Below are 21906 nucleotides of genomic sequence, written 5' to 3'. Positions count from 1 at the left end.
CTAATTTTGGAACACGCCCTGGAACTGAAATGGATAGATGAAAGAACATATACATTTTTGGTAACCAAATACCCCCGGAGGCCAAAACTATATATGCTACCAAAGATTCATAAAGACTTGAAAAGACCACCCTTTAGACCCATAGTGTCTGCTTGCGGGTCAATATCTGACAGCATTGGTAAATATTTAGACTGTTATCTACAGCCAATCGTACAAAAGGGACAAACCTACATAAAGGACACAACAGCTTTCCTTAATTTGCTCAGAACGATCGAGCTGGAACCTAACACTGAATATTGGCTTGGTACAATTGACGTAGTGTCACTATACACTTCCATACCACACAATGAAGGCCTTGAAGCTTTTGAATGGAACCTACTAAGAGATGAAGAATGTGAAGCCAACAAGATTTTCCTCATTGAACTAATGCACTTTGCGCTATATCATAGCTATTTTGAATGGAACAACACATTTTTTAATCAATGCAATGGCACTTCAATGGGCTTTGGGGGGAGCTCCCTCGTATGCGAACTTGTTCATGTCAAAATTTGAACATGATAACATCTTGAACAATACCGATTGGACAGACCACCTGGTAACATTCAAAAGATATATAGACGATCTGTTTTTGATCTGGAGAGGAAAAAAAGAACAACTTCTAACCAACATTATTGAATTGAACCAACTGAACCCCAGAATCAAATTCACGCATACTATTCACAAGGAAACCATTTCTTTCCTAGATGTTCAAATAACCATCATCAACCACAAACTACATACCCAAGTTTACAAGAAAGCTACAGACCGAAACTCCAGCTTGCTTTTCCAAAGTTTCCATCCTGAAACCTTAAAAAAACATCTTCCGGCATCACAATTTATCTGCCTAAAAAGAATCACTTCTGATCCGCACATTCTAGACTAAACCATTGAAGATCAACAACAACAATACCTTGACCGTGGATATCCTAAAGAGATCTTGGATAAATCAATCAAAAAAGTTGCTACTCTTTCAAGAGAAAATCTTTTAACACCCAAACCACAGACCACAGAAAAAAAGACAGTATGTGTTCTAAAATTCTCTACAGCAGCCAAACAAATCAAGAAAATCATTAATCAACATTGGGTCTTGATTAAGGAAGAACCAGATTTGACAAACCTTTACAGTGATCAATTAATTTTCGCATTCAAGAGATCAAGAAATCTAAAGGAGGTTCTCACTTCAAAAAAAGCAACCAAAACTCAACATAAAGGCATGTCGAAATGCCTCAATTGCATACATTGCAATAATATAATACCCGGAAACACATTCATGCACCCTTCAAAAGGCTACAAAATAGATCTTCAATATACTGGTACTTGCGACACGAAAAATGTGATTTACGCAATCAAATGCCCATGTGGCAAAATATATGTCGGACAGACAGAAAGGAAGATGAAAATAAGAATGTCAGAACATAAAAGCAATATCCAGACCAAAAATCCTGAAATCAGCGGTGGCAACACATTGGCTTGAATGTAATCATCAAATCTCACAGCTTAAATTTACCATACTTGAGATACTCCCGCAACGTCATGACACAGACCCCCATCAAACAACGTTTACAGGCAGAATTCTACTGGATCAAAAAACTCAATTCCCTCCAACCAACAGGGATTAATGACCGAGTCGAATATTCATGTTTCCTTTAATTCGGAGCACAACCCTTGGTATCATGAGAGATTTTTCACTCCTCCATTAATATCTGCACACCCCATATGTAGGAACCGCAGATTGCTAGACTCTGGATCTTTACGATGTTGTTGTATAAATTTCCATTGATTCCTATTATGCAGAACATTGTCTCTTCACATTGGTTTTTTCTTGATTATGTACCCCATAATTTATGTATATCTTTTGTTCACACACATTCTATACCGATGCATAGTTGTCGGCAATTTATGTTATTAGCTCCATGTTCTTATTAATTTCAACATATAACTGACCTCCCCTTTACGTATTATTATCCTGATTAGATTTGCTATTTATAATCTCTACACGAGTGTTTACTCATTCCCCGTTAACTTTCTTCACGAGGGTTTGTTTTCTTTCTGATGGCCGATCACGTGATTAACTTCAACCCAATCACTGAGTGCGTGTCATACCTTTACAGTGATCTTTACAGTGGTTTCAAAACGCTGATACTTTTGCTTTAATTACATTCGGATCACCGTATCTAATAGCCTAACTCTTCACAAACCACTCTTCCATATCATTTGATGTGTACACCCATATCCAACATTTCACTTCACGTTCGTTTCATCACGTGACCGCAGCACAGGCCTATAACCTGCCATCCGATTGGTCCTCTACGAATCCGACCGGTTCCGCGTTTGGAACTGTGAGAGCACTGCGCGTTACCTTCCCGGTAAGTCCATCAGGGTTCCCCTTATTCCGGTTTCCCACATTCGTGCATTATAACCTGTCATCTTCACTCACGTACCCGTATTTGTTTTATTTTCCAGTGCATTTTCCCCGCATCACAGGGTTACATGTGTAGTTGGCATGTCGTTTTCTTTCACTCGCTTAGGACTTTTCCCAACACACACACTCTATTTAACTGCTAGCTATCCCAGCCATATTCCATGTTGAAGTCTGTTTATCATTTTGAGAGTGTTTATTCAACGTTTTTTAAAAACCTTGCATGCAATAGGTTCAATGGCATTATGTACTACAGTTTCACTATGTACTATTGTTTTGAATTACCTAAAGGTTCGTTTGCTGAACGCTAAGGTCCTGTATGTTTTCATTTTTAGGCCCCTGACGAAGGGTTACTCTGCTTAACCCGAAATGCATTGGGCGGGCATGAAGTAATGCAATTATTCATCCATGACTGAAATGAATTTCGACTATTAATTTTGCCAAGGAATATCCTTCTGGAATGAAATAAATTCTACATGATGAGCTCAAGAAAGATTTGAGTGTTTCATTTGAAAAAAGACTGAAGCATCACGAAATTTATGAAGAAACTTGGTAATTTCATGTAAAACAAGCGCGCCTTTCAGTGATTTCCCAATCAGTGTTCTAATAAAAACATACTGCTGGAGAGGAGAGCTTTAGAATTATTAACTTTATTGTGAAAAAAAGGGAAAAAAAGCTCAGTATGTTTAATGAAAGTGTTTCTTTTTCCTGCTATTATAAATTCCAGAAGTCAATGTGTTGCTCGGATATATATTTACCTTAAAGACAAGAGGCGTTTGGCAAAACATGAACAAGATTGTTTAATTAAATCAGCAGCCAGGAGAGTCTTGACCGAATGCGTATGAGGAAAGTCCCTAGGTGTACAAAGTTTTGGATGACATTCTTGTGAAGAACCGCTTCAGGGCACGTGTTGATGCTCACTTCTCTCTTTCTCTGCACTGAGACGCTTGGAGCTAAGACATGAGACACACTAACTCTTTTTTTTAGCTCCGGTTGAGCAAGAGCGAGAGCACAGAGCAGCGTTGAGAGGAGAGAAGAGAGCAGTGGTGAGAAGTGACCGCTTCAGCCAGATTCCAGCCTTGGTCTCCCGGGTTTGCTGTCGAACGGCCGATTCCGCTGATTCCCGCTCCCACCTGGTGGCTCACATCAGTCTTGCGTCGTGGGGGGTTACTGATCACCGGAACCCCTGCGGCTGCGGGTGAAGGCTGTTGCCGGCGCCACGGGAGGCTTGGACTGCTACATCAGATCTGCCGAGCCGCGGTTTTTGCAGTTCTGCCCCTGATCACTCCTGCCTGCAATCCTGCAAAACCCACAACAAGGGACTTTTAAAACCGGACCTTGGGACAAAAAGAAAAACTGTGAGTGCAGGCTGAATGCAAATCACTGAACGCACATGTATGAAATCTGCACAAGTAAGAGGGCTCTCACTGAATGTACATCACTGAAACGAGTCACACCTGAGCTTTGAGCAGTGAGGACGCTGTAGTTGAGGATTCTGCAGCTACCGCTCGCACCAAAGGAGACCCGGTAGCAGATTGCCGATAGCCCGTGCATCGCTGTTACACCCCCGCGCGGTAGCGGGTTACATTGTTACTTTGTTTTACTCACAAGCAAGGAAAGCCTGTGAGTACGCCGAAGCAGAGCGCTTTTCCGCGCTGGATTCATTTATTTTGTTTTGACTCTCACTGCTCGCGGGCAGGGAAAGCCTAGCTCGGCCCTGAATACTTCCGGCAATCCGGGTTCCTCTTCGCGCAAGTCCGCGCTGTAATCGTTTGCCGATTTCAGTCTGGAAAAAGATCGAAGTGCGGAAGGCGCATAGTAGCTCTTGTTTCTGGTTAATCATTTGTGGCCCTGGAGCGCATCTTCTCAGTACTATTTCAACTCCCTGTGGAAAGCGCATTTTGGTGCTAATAACGATAACACTTCAAACGCAAGGAGCACGCATGGAATACAGAAGGTCAAGTGATTATCTGAACTATCTTCATTCCTGTTTATAACATTTCCACAAGAGTGAAGCGGCTTAGAAAAAAGCTTGGAGTATTTTGTGTTTATGCTGGCTGTTCATTGGGGATCATATCCTGAGGAAACCCAGAATGATACATGGTTAGGTTGCGATCGCGTGCAATTCAACATTCTGGTGAAGGGACGACAGACGGGCGACAAGCAGAGAGAAGTGAACATTAAGAATTGCCGTTGCCCTCGCCCTTTCCCCCGGGTCCCCAAACCAGCATCATCAACACCATTTACGTCGTCAGCCAGCCGCATTAAAGTGGCCGAGGAGCACCAGCACCACCAGCAGCAGCATCAACTAGACCAAAGGTGAGAGCGATTTGCCCCATCAGCAGCCACCCCCAAGCCCTAAGCCACGGCGCTAGCAAGCGCAGGGCTGTTCTAACAGAAATACAGCCGTGTAAGAGATTAAGTCCCAGTATTAGTGGAAGTTAAGGAAGTGCTTTCTGGCCGCCAGCACCTGGGTACGTGCACCTGGGTATGTGCACCAGGGTACGTGCAAAGAAACACAGTGCTGGGTGCAAGCACAGATGCGATCAGGCACCATCCGTCAAGAGACCATAGCAAGATCGCGAAGGAAACAAGGAAACAAAAATAAAAACCAAAATTAAAAGAACAAGAGGAGGAGGTTTCACAAACCCACATCGGGGAAATCTGAGTGGGTCACAGGGACTGGCTGGTTTCAGTTCCAACCCCACTAACCAAGACAAATCCCAAATCGACTCACCAAACAGAGATACAAAAGTTCTTCTTCTTAAAAGATCCCTTGGCGGCTATGTACGCCCCCAAGGGAATCTTATTGCCAACCCCAATGCAGCTGTCCAAAATACAACCTTCTCTGAGCCACTACCGCCACGTTAGACAGTGCATATCACAAGTACAACCTTTAGAGACTCGGCTGGTACATATAGATGGCAGGAATTTGGTACCAGTAGTAGCCCAGGTGCACCAGGCAGCTATCGAAAGTAAGGGATTAACTCCCAAAACTAAACCTGGAGACGTAACTGAAGCACAAAAAGAAACCACAGTAAAATCAAATATAATTAACACTGGAGACACTGTGGAACCCTCGGATCTAGAGGCCCTAGAGGCTCTTATGGGGACAAGTAGAGCCTGTGAAAAATCCGACCCCCTTATTGAAGGTCAAATACAGGAAGAAAACGACCCTTCACCAATAGTAAGTCGAAATGTTGGTGAATTCCCCCAAGGAAACAAGGAACAGTGCCGTTCTAATACAAAATGGACTAAGGAGGAAAAAATAGATCTAATAAAATCAGCAGCAAGTTTAGCAACAAAGGAATTGTGGATCAGCAAATTGATTTCCAACATAAGCGAGGCGAACCTAATCAAAGTCTTGGAGTCTCTAGAAGGGATGGGACAGGATAGGGAGCAATTCACCCCGAACCCAAAGAATATAACTCCGCCAAGAAGAGCCATTTTGGTCTCCTCAACGCCTCTGAACTCTCAAAGAATTCAGCATGTCAATATAACAGAATCGCAGGAGGACGACCATAGTCCTATAACAAAGAAAAAACAAATCCTGTATTCACCAATAACAATCTCTTCTGGAAATGGGTCAAGCCCCAGTTCGCCAGCACAGGCCCAACACAATGATAATCGCCATAACACGTAATGGGCTGTCAATTTGATTCAAACCTTGGAACAATCAATAAAGGTATTAAACTTCCAATCTGAAAAAAGGGACGTCCAAATTGATCTAATAAACTTGATGGCTAATCATATTGCCGGAATAAATAAAAAATTGGACGCAATAACAGTGTTACTAATAAAAAAAGAAACTAGACAGGCAGAGTGACACAAATAATCAACAAGCCAACTACCACTGTAGCCCGATAATAAAGAAATTGGCTACATTACCGGAAATCTTAAAAGATGTTTTAGGGGCAGCTAAACAGTCATTAAAACTTCAGTACCAAGGATCACTTCAAAAACCAATTGCGCAAGAGCAAACTTCCCACTTATCTAAAGTCAACAACGAAGAAGCAAAAAATAAAATTGACGCTCGATCAAAGTCAGATCTTGAGATAAACCCAATCCAACGCGAAGACCAAGTAGCGTCACCACAGCCAATAACAAAGGCGGAAGTTAAAATCACAAAACGGGAAAGAAAGTGCGCAAGGATGGCCAGGCTTAAATACAACAAACAACAAAACATAGCCCCGGTTAAATATTTTCCACTGTTTACAACAAATTCGAATACAGATTTTAAAGTAATACCTCGATCTTTATCTGAGGCAGAAAGCGTAGAAAGGAATCAAGCTCACCTTTCATAGTCCTCCCTCGCAGACAGCCAAGACTTTAGGCACACGGCAAAATCCTCTTCTGAGTCTCAAAACCAACACGGAGTCAGAAGCCCAGTTCGCATGGATAAGGCGAGTGGTCAAGGAACCCTGCTGGTGCAGCAACAGAAGAATACAAAACAAGATGAAAATGAATTGGAAGAAGTAGCACACATGGAAAACCAGCAATTGTTAGGACAAAGCAGCTCGAGGGGAGACAAAGAACAAAATAGTCAACATTTGGTACGGCAAGAAGCAGAGTCGCAAGAGGGGTCCAACCAAGCAGAACTCAAGCAAAATAGGCCAGAGCGAACACAGTCAACCATCCCTCATATCCCACTGAAATCAATTGCCGTAATATTAAAGGGGAAGGATCGTCAATGCAAGCTCTTAGTTCAGGAGCAAGCTGACACACAAAAAAAGACGTCGACCCAAAAACATACGGGCCCTCCAACTGCTAAGTTAGAGGTAAAAATTAAAAATCCTGCAGAGTATGAACAGGGAGGCAGTGAAGAACCCCAGCAAATCCTCACAGGTTTAGGGGGAAGAAACGTCAGCGTCCCACAGCCTTCTGAAAAGCAAGATGAAATAGACCCTTGTGAACTGAAGTTGGCTTTTATCCCGGAATATTCATCGAAAGGAACCCAGGACACGCTCAACAGGGGAAACCTTTTGAGACTGTTCCATGAAATCCCCGAACAAAAAGGAATCTGTTCACGTGATCTAATTTCAGTGGAATTTAAGGAAACACCCAGAAGGGGGGGTAGAGGAGTCCCTGACAACGTGGGCGTCCAAGGACCTGGTGGACAACATTATAGCTCTGAGGGGAAGATTTGAGACATGGGGAATCAGGCTTCAGGCAGTGCAACGCCCAAGGTACCCGTATCCCTTCTTAAACAATTCAAAAGAAGAGCAAAGCCCACAAAGGCATCAGCACACATGTCTACGCGGAGCACGTTCTATTTCACCAATGACATCAGTGCGAAACAATATGCACCCTAAAAGCGATAGTTCAGGCACAACTGGGGAAAGTCCTCAGGACCTCAAGGACTGGGCCTGGATCGCAAAAACACTGAATGATAAGTATCCCTAACAAAGGAACGCAAACATCGGAAATGGCAAGGGAAAATAAGGAATTAATCAACATCTCGCTCTGTTCTTGGAATGTGTACGGCTTCAGGGATATGGGCCAAGATCAAGATACAGTAACCTTCCTAAATCAACAACAAATAATCCTGCTTCAGGAAACATGGAATACCGGGGCAACCTCAATACCTGGTTTCATTGAACATCACTGCCTGGCAGAAATACACTCAAAGTATGGCCATCCGAAAGGGGGCCTATCAACCTTCATAACTCAAACATTGAACTGGGAAACCGAAGATATAGCCACTGGGGTAAACTGGATTCAAGTGACCAAGGTAACCGGCAAGGACCAGACTATAATTCTCCTAATAAATGTCTACATCCACCCAGAGAGAAAGAAGCAAAATGGAAAATACAGAACTCTAATAAAACTGCTGAAAACATTGCAGAAAAGCCATTCAAACGTCCAACTGCTGATTGCTGGCGATTTCGACACCAAACTTTTGGCACCTAATCGGGGAAGAAACTGCAAAGTATCGAATGGTGCGTCTGAATTTGTTCGCGAACTAGCAGCACTAGATCTAAAAATTATGAACGGTAACTCCCCGTGGGATTCGCCTCCAGTGGTAACATACCTGAGTGGAAAAGTCGTTTCGACAATAGACTTTATTATAATGAGTTCTAAACAGCTCTCAGAAATAACTAGTTTCAGAATAATTACACGAGCTGAAAGTGATTATCTGCCGTTAATACTGAATCTTAAGAATAGAACAGTCTTCGCTCAGAGGAATAACGCCATTTCGCAACACTCAAACATTTAACTTGCGCAAAGTGAAATGGCGAGGAGAGGCTCCAGAACTCATTGAGAATAAACTAAAGGCATTTATCGAAACCCATGGCCCAGCCCAAGAACGGGCTCATGTAAGACATTGGGAGCAAATGGTTGAGTTTTTACTCCAAACCTTCCCGGTTATCAAGCTACATAGGTCTTTAAGAACAGCCAAAAGGGACCCATGGTTCAATCATGATCTGAAAACGCGCAAAAGAGAGATCGCAAGAGAAGTGCGACGTCTATCCCGAGAGGGGGGAAAAGGATCTAAAACAGGAAAAAACAAAGCTGCAGACACTAAGGAGTGCTTATAGAAAAGTTGGAGAAAGCAAAAACAGAGTATAAAGAATAGCAAAAAACCCAACAGCAGTGATTTCTGGGGGATCATTAATAAGTTAACAGTGGGTCCAACACTTCACCAACAGGCAGGAATCGGTGCAGAAATCTGGTCAGACCGTGTAAAGTCCTTGTTCAAACAACCCAGGAGGGTCTTAGAATAACATCCCTAGGGGCAAGATCATGAACAAAATGAGGCACAATCCGGATCGAGTCATGCAACACCAATGGCTAATTCAGCCCATTTAAACTCTGTCTTCGAAGAGCAAACTCCTCTGACAAATGAGAAAGCACTAAAAATCCTATAAAGAAATTAAAGTCTGAGGGAGTGGCGGGGCCAAACTGCATTCCAAATGCAATCTTCAGGAATAACCCAGAGCTATGGTCTGAAATCCTAACACCAGTCTTCAACGAGATTTACGTAAATTCTAACATCCCAGCTTCCTGGAGGGGGACTGTCATCCACCCTATATATAAAAAGGGAGATCATGGAAACCCAGCGAATTACAGATTAATCTCCTTGATCGACGTGGAAGCCAAATTATACGCCTCATGCCTATTGAACCACCTGCAATGTTGGATGAAGGAACAAAACATCATCCCCCAACTTCCAAACATGATTCAGGCAAGGCATGGGCGCTCAATCGAACCTTGCAACCCTAGCTCTCTTGGCGGAACAGGCGCAAAGAAGGAAAGTCTGCCTCTTAGCCTGTTTCGTGGATATCAAATCAGCATTTGATTGAGTGAGCAGGAACCTTTTATGGAACAAACTTAAAAGATGGGGCATACCAACCGCACTCCTCACCGCCATCGTAACTCTGCAAACTGACACCTGGGCAAGAGTCAAGCTGGGAAACGGGTCGAGCACTACCGGAAGTATTCCTACACAAAATGGCCTGAAGCAAGGCTGCGTCTTGGCCCCAAGCCTTTTTAATCTGTATTTATCGGACATTGCCCGACACATTGACCCCCCAAAACTGGCTAGTAAGCCAGTTGCAATCCTCCAATATGCAGACGACAAAGTCTTGTTAAGCCAAACCTCCAGTGGGATTACAAAGATCAATAAACAACCTGGCATCCTATCTAGACTCGGAACAGCTAGAGATAAACAAAGATAAAATAAAAATTGTTCATCTGGTTGACAGAAGGAAATTAAAGTTCAAATGGAGGGTAAAGGGGGCCCACGTGGTAGAAAAAAGTGCATACAAATATCTGGCCGTGATAATCGGGCAGGGCACAAGTCACAAAGAACACAAAATGTCCCTCAAAGCAAAGACTCAGTCCCTGATCTACGCTTACAGATCCTTGCACAGAAAATTGGACTGCCCTAATCATTCGCACTTGTTAAAAGTAATGGCTGCCCAAATCCAACCAAGTTTGTCATACAGTCTTGTTCCCTGGTGTGGCAAAGATTCGCATTTCTTGAATGAATTGCAGTCAAAAATCTATAAATCAGTTTTTGACTTGCCAAAATCTGCCTCGCTCGCCCAGGTACGACTGGAATTTGGGCTTCAGGATCTTAAATACAGGGCAATGAGCAACTTCATTAAATTCTGCCACACCCTCCGGTTATCCGAAGAGTATACTCTAAATAGGCTCTGCTGGGATGAAGTAAGGCCACAGAACAAGCAAGAATCCCCAAACTCTTGGGGGAGTTATCAGAGTACATTCTTGGCCACTTTGGAACTCCAACCAGCTTGGGATAACAAGATGGATCGAGCATCCTTTAATAAAACCGTGAACGCCGCAAGCAAAAAAATCTTTATTGGAAGTTAAATTTGCGCTCACAAAGAGACGGCATGGATGGACAGTCATGAATTCATACAGGTCTCTAAAGCCACAAGCCTATTTATCTGCCCATTTCAGTTCCTTTTTAAAGACGTGCTTTCTAAAGTTCAGGAGAGGGGTGCACGTCTCCAAGGACGTATCCCCCTCATGGGCGACAGATTTTAACTCGGAACGTTGTCGCTTATGCGGATTCCAAAAGGAAACTTTGGCCCATTTGCTGTGCGCCTGTCCAGCCATGCTAACCCAAAGGAGACAATATCTAAAGGCAATTTTTATCAACCAGAACATTCGCTTAAGCAGACAAGCAGTAATAAGCTGGATGGAGGGCTCGTCATGTATCTTCTCTTGCCGAGAAGTCCAATTCATGAGACTAGTGAACAGCTGCCTATTGCAAGCGGATGATCTCTAATTGATATTGCATGTAACTTATCCCCATACTTTTAATTTTTAATCTTTTCTGCTGTAACTTGATTGATAAATAGTTTTAGAATGATTTTTATAATACAATTTTACTCACTTGAAATGTACGGGATTCAGAGTACAGATGCAATTATGATTGCTTGCATATTGTCATGCTCAGCTGTTTGTGTAGATGAAGTTCACTTATTTTATGGGGGTAGCATTCCACCCTTCTAGAGGGACACGACATGTATGTAACTGTGAACCCCGGTTAAAGTTAACTCGAGCCTCAGCATCACAAAATGGATGCTGCCACCACAGACACAAGTCTGACCTCCTGCTGCTGGGAGTCCTTCCAGCGAGGGAGGCTCGAACAAAGGGTTTCCTGCCTTGGGAGGTGCTAGCACCACCCCAGACAGGATTTTGTGTATTAGGTAGGACAGGGCTGAAAGGAATGAGACATGCCTGGGACACACAAGGTGTACCTGTGCATATGCCGGTCTAAACCAGTTCCTGGGGCACCCCAGCCCCGGAGCTGGCGCAAGACCGGACACAGGAAAGGGGGTGTAACCACCCCCCTTCCTGGTCCCACCCAGAGGAGGGACTTAGTCGTAGTGCAGCCCCCCTTTAGCTGGATAAAGGTAGGAGCTGGTCCCATTTCAAATTAGATTATCCTGATCAACTTCACAAGAAGAAACTCTGGACCTCGACGTTCTGCTCGACAGAAGGAATCTCCCTTGTGGGCAAGGAGTGTCCACCCTGCATCTGCAGGCACCATCAGCGTACTGCGACTTCCCTTTGTCGTCTTCCTGCAAAGGTACAGCTGTGCTCTCGCAACTACTTAAGGATATCAACATTCAGTACAAATGACAATTGAAAAAACAATTTCGAATTCTTTGGTGTGTTTCTTGTCACTGCAAAATGACGATTTAATATGTCCAGACTTGAAGCACAGTCACAGTAAGCCGACACGTGTTTCGTCGTGTACGGGTGAGTCAACACGACTCTTCAGGGCTTTATGTTCAACTCAGACAAAGTGAGTTGAGGATAGTCTGGTGCTTGAATTGACAATATAAAGACTAGTGGAAAATATCCTAACCACTAGTTTCTGTCTATTCTTGTATAGACAATGGTGAGACCGTATGCTCAATTGGTTAGGAACACATAAGTGATTTCACTGCTATGTTTTATCCGCTGGGTTGGTCAAGTTATTCCAAAAGTAAGCTTGATAAGGGTAAGTGGATAGCCGTACCGGGAGGGGAACCATTCGATTAGACACAAAAGAAAACGGGTGCGTTTCTTCATACGCGATGGTGCGGTATCCCTCCTCTTGAGTTTCCCGGTCGCCGTTTCCTGTAAGCTCAAGCTTACTTTTGGAATAACTTGACCAACCCAGCGGATAAAACATAGCAGTGAAATCACTTATGTGTTCCTAACCAATTGAGCATACGGTCTCACCATTGTCTATACAAGAATAGACAGAAACTAGTGGTTAGGATATTTTCCACTAGTCTTTAAATTGTCAATTCAAGCACCAGACTATCCTCAACTCACTTTGTCTGAGTTGAACATAAAGCCCTGAAGAGTCGTGTTGACTCACCCGTACACGACGAAACACGTGTCGGCTTACTGTGACTGTGCTTCAAGTCTGGACATATTAAATCGTCATTTTGCAGTGACAAGAAACACACCAAAGAATCTGCTTCGAAATTATTGTTTTTTCAATTGTCATTTGTACTGAATGTCTCTGACTTCATTGGACGGTTAAGGGTGTTCTCCGTCTGCTCTTCACGCACTACTTCTGACTTACTCATACCACACACTGTTACGTAGAAATACAGGCAGAGCGCCCCAAATATCTGAACTCTTCTAAAAACCCTGACCGCTGTCTTCCTGCAAAGGATCCAGACTTCAGAGCCCGACGAGACCCGGATTTCCAGACCTCTCCGACCTCAACCCACATCAGCAGCAGAGCTGAGACCCGTGGGTGCGACGAGACACGTGGGACCGGCCATCTTGAAAGAAGCAGCACTTCGCTCCAGCACGACTCCTGAGGTATCCTCATCCTAATGCTCTGGGGACTGAGAAGCCCCGACCTCGAGCAGCTCCTGCATCGAAGATCAGCCCTCCAGCATCCACGAGATCTGCGTGGGGCCCTTCTGCCTGTTTGCTGCTCCCCGCGTTGTCTGGTCACTTGCCGGCTGGCTAGTGACCTCCTAGACGACGAACACCGACAACTTTGCTGTTGGTCTGGTTGCTCCAGACTGGCCCTTGCTCCCTTCCAAAAGAGGAGCACCCCGGACCCTCCTGGTCCACTCCAGACACCGTTTCCACTCACCAAGTGGGTTGCCAAGGCCTGTTGAACCCGAATCCGGAGACTACACGGCCGACAGCGAGAGCCTGCGTGGGGCAGCTCGTGCCTCCATCCTGGTCATCGAAAACACCACCTGGTCCACGTGGCTGCAGAGACATGCGTCCACCTTCACCTGATCGCGACGACGACATCTGGTTCCACTCCTGGTTCCACTCCAGTCACTGGCTAGTGACTTTGAACATTGTCCCCTCTGCTTTCAGGTTCCTCACTTCACCAATCCACCCTTGGATTGCACCGGACATCTTCCTCCTGGTCGCCTGCAGCATCTTTCTTCAAGGCTCCATAGACTTCGACGCGAAAACCCGACACGACTTCGCACCTATGCACCCGCAGCCTGTGGGTGAGGTAACATGAGCATTTCGGTACTCAAGGGTAGCTTGACTCTCCTAGTGTCCAGTTCCATTGTCGTTTCAGTCCTATCTAGTCAGGAACGTCCATACTCACCTTTTCTTTAAACTGTACTGTCCATAGACGTTTGTACGCATCTTGCGTGTGAGTTCACACTCTGCACACGCGCTCCTTGGGCCTCCTATTACCTACCTCAAGTTAGTATAGCGTGGTCCCAGCGATCCTACAACCTCTGGACAGCTCCATTCCTTTAATTGACTTTCACATTCCACTTACTTAGTATATGGTTTGTCGTGCCCCTAGGGCACCATTGCAAATCGTGCAACTTAAACTTATTTTTCCTAAGAGTTTGTCATGTGCTTAGCCCTCTGACCTCATAAAGAGTTCAGAGGTGTATGTTAGTTAATAAATAACTGTTTATTTTCATAACAACCTGTGTGGTGTCCTTTTCATTTGGTATTCAAAGGTTATATGTGGTAAAACAGCTGGCTTCACATGCCATAAAAAGTTTAGCCTAAAGACTGCTTTTGTCCACGCTACTAGGATAGCTGGTCTATAAGGTTGACTTACAACCAATCACCATAAGGGTTGTTTGGACTGATACAAGGTGGACACTAGAACTAGTGAACATCATATATCAGGCCAACTTCTCACATTGGTGTGCAGCGGTTGGGATTTGAGCTTGCTGTTGTTTTTACCAAATATAATCTGAGATATCATTTGAAAAATCACATAAGGTACTATAGGTACATATAACAAGCTTAGAAATACTCTGAGTTGTACTGAACCAGCTGTTGTAGTAAAAAGGGAGTAGCACACCCTGACTACAACTCTTAGCAAGGGATCCGTAGGTAAACCCATAGTGTAGGTAAGTGCACCACTTACACCTCACTAGAAAAGCATGTCTACCACAGGAGGGAACACAGAGGCTCCCCTTGTGGTTGATGACCCTCCACAGGTCACTTCCAGATATGCAGCTCTTAGCTTCCAGGAGATGAGACAATTGTGTACCTCCAGGAAACTAAAACAGTGTTCTAACCCTACCACTCCTTTTCTGATAGGTCTCTTAGAGACATATGATGCCAGAAGGGCTTCTAACACAGGCCCCTCTAATCCAGATGGGAGCATGCCCCCCTTAGAGGGAACCTTGGGTGATCCTGACCTTAACCTCCATGAAACAGAAAGTGAAGAGGAGGAAGAGCAAAAGGAGTTATCTGGGGATGAGGCAGAAAAGGGTCCAGTAGTAGTCAGTAGGCTCACCAGGACCAACTTAAGCCTACATGAGAATGGGACTGGGGGACCCCCAGGCCTATCCTCAGGTAGACTTAACCTTGGGAATAGACGAGTTAGGTCTCACTCCAGAGGCTCTAACAGATCTATTCATACCCATGTCTCTCAGGCATCTTCTCAGAGAGGGATGCCATTCCCTCAGAGAAGAGAGCATGAAGCTAAGATGAGGGAAGTCAATCTTAGGATTGAGAGGGAAGAACTTGCCCTTGCCAAAGAAAGACTTGCCTTTGCCAGAGAGCAGAAATTGAGTGGGGCAGACCCCACTGGTGGCAGCATTATCCCTAGAGATAAGGACAGGAGTTTTGATACTAGACACCTGAGTAAAATAGTGCCCCCCTTTAAACAAGGGGATGACATCCACAAATGGATGACTGCTTTGGAGAGGGCCTGCACTGTCCAGTGCATCCCCCAGAGTCAGTGGGCAGCTATACTGTGGCTCTCCTTTGAAGGTAAAGGTAGAGATAAGCTCCTCACTACTAGAGCTGAGGATGCTAACAATTACCAAGTCCTGAAGAATACACTGATTGATGGGTTTGGCTTAACAACTGAGCAGTACAGGTTGCTGTTCAGAGACACCCAGAAAATTCAGTCTCAGGATTGGGCTGACTTTGTAGATTGTGCCACTAAGGCTTTTGAAGGCTGGTTACTGGGAAGTAAAGTTACTGATTACACCGGATTATATAATCTAATTATGAGAGAACAAATCTTAAGTAATTGTCAAAATCAGTTGTTGCATCAGCACCTTATTGACTCAGATCTGACCTCTCCCCAAGAATTGGGAAAGAAGGCAGACAGATGGGTCAGGACAAGGGTCAAGCAGCAGAACCAGAACCAGGGTGGTGGCCAGAAGAAAGCAGACCAGAAGGGTAATGAGAATAAGCAAAATGACCAGAAGTCTTCAACAGGGCCCCAACAATCTAAAGAGGTGGGTCCCAGAATTCCCAAAAGAAGAAGAATAATGGTCAGAAGAAACCATGGTGCCAATACTGTAAAAGTAATACTCACTAGTTTAGTGAGTGCACCAAGAAAGGCCCATCTCCTACCACTACTGCCCCTAAGGCACCTGCAACCCCTAGTTCAGTTAGTAGTGGTAGTGTTCCCCCTAAGGCTATAGTGGGGTTGACATTGGTATCTGAGGCAGGCTCTGACCTAGTCAGAGTACCTACCCAGGCTGTTCTTGTTTGTACTTGGGACATGGATTTGACCCCTACAATAAGTCCCAGTACTCTGGGCAAGTACAGGCAGACGCCTTTAATCCATGGAAAAGTGGCTCAGGCCTACAGGGACACTTGTGCCAGTGTCACTATGGTGACACCAAACTGTGTGGACCCTGGTCAGGTAATACTAGGTTCAGACTACCTAGTGACCAACGCTAGCAATGTCACTACCACCCATAGTATGGCACTTGTTAATTTCTCCTGGGGAGGGGTAAATGGCCTCAAAAGGGTTGTTGTTAGTTCAGACCTCCCAGTGGACTGTCTTTTGGGCAATGATTTGGAATCCTCTCTATGGTCAGATGTGGAGTATAGGACTCATGTGGAGATGCTATGTTTGTCAGCACATGTCCTTGCTGTGACTAGGTCACAGGCCAAGAAATGCCCAGCTGAACTAGTGCTGGATCCTGGAACAATGGACCAGACACTAACCAAGAGTAAGAACAGTAGGGTTAAGGCAGTGCCTTCCCCCTTGCCTCAAGGTGAGGATCAGTTCTCACAGGAGACTGACCCAAAGACCCCAGAAGGAACTGTCCTAGAAGAACTTGAGCCTGATCAGGTTGAGTTTCTTGGGACAGGGGGACCTTCCAGGGCAGACTTGAGACAAGCACAGTTAGACTGTTCATCTCTTGAACCCCTCAGACAGCAGGCTGCTGCTGAGGCTGCAGGGAATGCCACAGGTGCCCATAAAGTGTACTGGGATGATGGACTCCTTTACTCTGAGGCAAGAGACCCCAAGCCTGGTGCTACCAGGAGGCTGGTCATCCCCTTGTCTCTGAGAGGTTTCCTTCTCACCTTGGCCCATGAAATTCCCCTTGCAGGTCACTTAGGCCAGAACAAGACTTGGGACAGACTTGCCCCACACTTTCACTGGCCCCATATGTCTGAGGACACTAAAGAGTTTTGTCGCTCATGTGTCACCTGTCAAGCCAGTGGCAAATCAGGTGGCACATCAAAGGCCCCCCTTATACCACTACCTGTGGTAGGGGTACCCTTTGAAAGAGTGGGGCTTGACATTGTTGGACCAATGGACCCCCCAACAGCATCTGGGCACAGATTTATACTGGTGGTAGTGGATCATGCCACCAGGTATCCAGAAGCTATTCCCCTTAGGACCACTACAGCTCCTATTGTGGCCAAGTCCCTACTCTCAGTTTTTACTAGAGTGGGGTTTCCTAAGGAGGTTGTCTCTGACAGAGGTCCAAACTTTATGTCAGGATACTTGACTGCAATGTGGAAGGAGTGTGGTGTCCATTACAAATTCACCACCCCTTATCACCCACAGTGCAATGGGCTTGTTGAAAGGTTCAACAAGACCCTCAAAGGAATGATAAAAGGGTTACCTGAAAAGCTTAGGCGAAGATGGGACATCCTTTTACCCTGCCTTTTGTTTGCTTACAGAGATGTCCCACAGAAGGGGGTTGGCTACAGCCCTTTTGAACTTCTGTTTGGGCATCCTGTAAGAGGACCCCTGTGTATTGTGAAGGAAGGATGGGAGAGACCTCTCAAAAAGCCTAAGCAAGACATAGTGGACTATGTACTTGGTCTCCGCTCCAGGATGGCAGAGTACATGGAAAAGGCATCTAAAAACCTGGAGGCCAGCCAAGAACTCCAAAAAGCTTGGCATGACCAAATGGCTGTCCTGGCTGTGTATCACCCAGGACAGAAGGTGTGGGTGCTGGAGCCAGTGGCCCCAGCAGCTCTCCAAGACAAGTGGTCTGGACCCCATACCATTATTGAACAAAAGGGCGAGGTCGCCTACTTGGTGGACCTTGGAACTCCCAGGAGCCCTCACAGAGTACTTCATGTGAACAGGCTCAAGGCATTTGTCAACAGGGAAGACATGGGCTTGCTCATGGCTACAGATGAGGGACAGGAGGAAGATAGTGACCCTCTCCCAGACCTGCTCACTTAGAACCCTGATGATGGGTCAGTAGATGGTGTAATCTTTTCTGACAGCCTCTCTGAACATCAACATGAGGATTGTAAACAGGTTCTTCAATCCTTCAGACAAATGTTCTCTCTGACACTCAGTCAGACAAACTGGTGCACCCATGAGGTGGACACTGGTGGCAGTCTGCCTATAAAGAGTAAAATCTACAGGCAACCTGACCACGTCAGGGATTGCATAAAGCAAGAAGTACAAAAGATGTTGAAATTGGGAGTCATTGAACCCTCAGAGAGCCCTTGGGCTAGTCCTGTAGTTCTAGTACCTAAACCTCACACCCAGGATGGTAAGAGAGAGATGAGGTTTTGTGTAGACTACAGGGGTCTCAATGCTGTCACTAAGACAGATGCCCATCCAATACCTAGAGCAGATGAACTCCTAGATAAATTGGCTTCTGCCAAATTCTTGAGTACATTTGACCTGACAGCTGGTTGTTGGCAAATCAGGTTAGCAGAGGATGCCAAGGCCAAAACAGGATTTTCTACCCCAGGAGGTCATTACCAGTTTGTGGTGATGCCCTTTGGTTTGAAAAATGCACCTGCCACTTTTCAAAGGTTGGTGAACCAAGTTCTCTCTGGGCTGGATGACTTCTGTGCAGCATATCTAGATGATATTGCTGTCTTAAGCTCCACCTGGGAGGATATCCTAATCCACCTGAGGAAAGTTTCGGAGGCCCTGCAAAAGGCAGGACTCACTATCAATGCTACCAAGTGCCAGATAGGGCAGAGTCAAGTTGTATACTTGGGCCACCTTGTAGGTGGAGGCCAAGTTCAACCTTTGGAGAGCAAGATATAGGCCATAAAGGACTAGGCTCCTCCAACCACCCAGACACAGGTCAGAGCTTTCTTGGGCCTGTCTGGTTACTATAGGAAATTTGTCAGAAATTATGGAACCATTGTGACTCCACTTAATGACCTGACAAGTAAGAAAATGCCAAAGAAAGTTCCGTGGACAGTTACCTGTCAGAAGGCATTCGATGACCTAAAGCAGGCCATGTGCACTGCACCTATTCTCAAGAGTCCAGACTACTCCAAGCCATTCATTGTCCAAACAGATGCTTCTGAGTTGGGTGTGGGAGCTGTTCTATCTCAACTGAATATTGATGGTCATGACCAGCCCATTGCTTTTATAAGTAGAAGGCTGACCCCTAGAGAGAAACGTTGGTCAGCTATTGAGAGGGAGGCCTTTGCTGTGGTTTGGGCCCTGAAGAAGTTGAGGCCATACTTGTTTGGTACTCACTTCAAGATTCAGACCGACCATAAGCCCCTCTTATGGCTAAATCAAATGAAGGGTGAAATCCCCAAACTTCTCAGGTGGTCCATTTCCCTACAGGGGATAGACTTTACAGTGGAGCACAGACCAGGGACTGACCATGGCAATGCAGATGGTCTCTCCAGGTACTTCCACTTAGAACAAGAAGACGCACTTGGTCAAGGTTAGTTTAATGTCCCTATGTTTGGGGGGGGGGGGTTATGTAGGAGAGTGGGGTCTGCAATCCTATGGTCACCCCCGATTTTTTTTTTGCTTTTCGCTTCACTGGTTTAAGACTTTCCCTGGCTGTGGGCCTGCTAATCACACCCACAGCCTAGCTGTTCTCTCTCTAAATTGACAAGCATGTACCTTAGGTGCATTTACCAATTGGTACTGGGCCACTTTATCAGTCCCTGTACAGCATACCTTGGGTATCCAGGGCATAGGTGTACCCAGGGCCTACCTGGGGCTGCAGCATGTATTATGCCACCCCTAGCTGGCCATCCAAATCTGACACAACTGGCTGCACGACAGCTGGGGCAAGGTGGTGTAATCACCCTTTGCTTTAGGTATAGTATCTCTATACCTAACCCTAAAATGGACACACATTCCTATCAGTCACTCCTATGGCAGGTCTTATCAATCCTGAAGGCAGAGTGCTTGGAATTATGTGAGATGGTGCTCTGGCACGAGTTGAGCCCGTTTGCAGCTTGTGGAACCAAGTCCTAATAGCTGTTCCATGATAACGCTATACCATATACTCTTAAGTGCATTATGATCTTCGCGGTCAAATGCTAACTTTGGTATAGCATTATCAAAACATGTCGAGTAAGGTGTCATACGAATTGGAATACTACCCCCTCGCCAATTCTGGCGATGGGGGTAGCATTCCACCCTTCTAGAGGGACACGACATGGATGTAAATGTGAACCCCCGGTTAAAGTGAACTCGAGCCTCAGCATCACAAAATGGATGCTGCCACCACAGACACAAGTCTGACCTCCTGCTGCTGGGAGTCCTTCCAGCAAGGGAGGCTCGGACAAAGGGTTTCCTGCCTTGGGATGTGCTAGCACCACCCCAGACAGGATTTTGTGTATTAGGTAGGACAGGGCTGAAAGGAATGAGACATGCCTGGGGCACACAAGGTGTCCCTTTGCATATGCCGGTATAAACCAGTTCCTGGGGCACCCCAGCCCCGGAGCTGGCGCAAGACCGGACAAAGGAAAGGGGGTGTAACCACCCCCCTTCCTGGTCCCACCCTGAGGAGGGACTTAGTCGTAGTGCAGCCCCCTTTAGCTGGATAAAGGTAGGAGCTGGTCCCATTCCAATTTAGATTATCCTGATAAACTTCACAAGAAGAAACTCTGGACCTCGACGTTCTGCTCCACAGAAGGAATCTCCCTTGTGGGCAAGGAGTGTCCACCCTGCATCTGCGGGCACCATCAGCGTACCGCGACTTCCCTTTGTCGTCTTCCTGCAAAGGATCCAGACTTCAGAGGCCGACGAGACCCGGATTCCCAGACCTCTCCGACCTCAACCCACATCTGCAGCAGAGCTGAGACCCGTGGGTGCGGCGAGACACGTGGGACCGACCAGCTTGAAAGAAGCAGCACTTCGCTCCAGCACGACTCCTGAGGTATCCTCATCCAAGTGCTCTGGGGACTGAGAAGCCCCGACCCCGAGCAGCTCCTGCATCGAAGCTCAGCCCTCCAGCATCCACGAGAGCTGCGTTGGTCCCTTCTGCCTGTTTGCTGCTCGCCGCGTTGTCTGGTCACTTGCCGGCTGGCTAGTGACCTCCTAGACGACTAACACCGACAACTTTGCTGCTGGTCTGGTTGCTCCAGACTGTCCCTAACTCCCTTCCAAAAGAGGAGCACCCCGGACTCTCCTGGTCCACTTCAGACGCCGTTTCCACTCACCGCGTGGGTTGCCTTTGCCAAGGCCTGTTGAACCCGAATCCGGAGACGACACCGCCGACAGCGAGAGCCTGTGTGGGACAGCTCGTGCCTCCATCCTAGTCGTCGAAGACACCACCTGGTCCACGTGGCTGCAGAGACAAGCGTCCACCTTCACCTGATCGCGACGACGACATCTGGTTCCACTCCTGGTTCCACTCCAGTCACTGGCTAGTGACTTTGAACATTGTCCCCTCTGCTTTCAGGTTCGTCTCTTCACCAATCCACCCTTGGATTGCCCCGGACATCTTCCTTCTGGTCGCCTGCAGCATCTTTCTTCAAGGCTCCATAGACTTTGATGCGGAAACCCGACACAACTT

At 46.0% G+C, this 21906-nt stretch overlaps 1 protein-coding gene and 1 pseudogene across 2 annotated transcripts in view; both read left to right on the top strand.

Moving 5' to 3' along the window:
- PHIP (PHIP subunit of CUL4-Ring ligase complex) overlaps positions 1 to 21906 on the top strand; it is a 2330659-nt gene that overhangs the window by 53908 nt on the left and 2254845 nt on the right. The window lies entirely within an intron of this gene.
- LOC147707521 (uncharacterized) lies at positions 539 to 1689 on the top strand (annotated as a pseudogene).

The sequence above is a fragment of the Lissotriton vulgaris genome, chromosome 6 (genome assembly GCF_964263255.1).
Source record: "Lissotriton vulgaris chromosome 6, aLisVul1.2, whole genome shotgun sequence".
NCBI lineage: Eukaryota > Metazoa > Chordata > Amphibia > Caudata > Salamandridae > Lissotriton > Lissotriton vulgaris.
The sequence above is the reverse complement of the archived record's forward strand: the minus strand, read 5'-3'. Positions and strand labels throughout refer to the sequence as shown.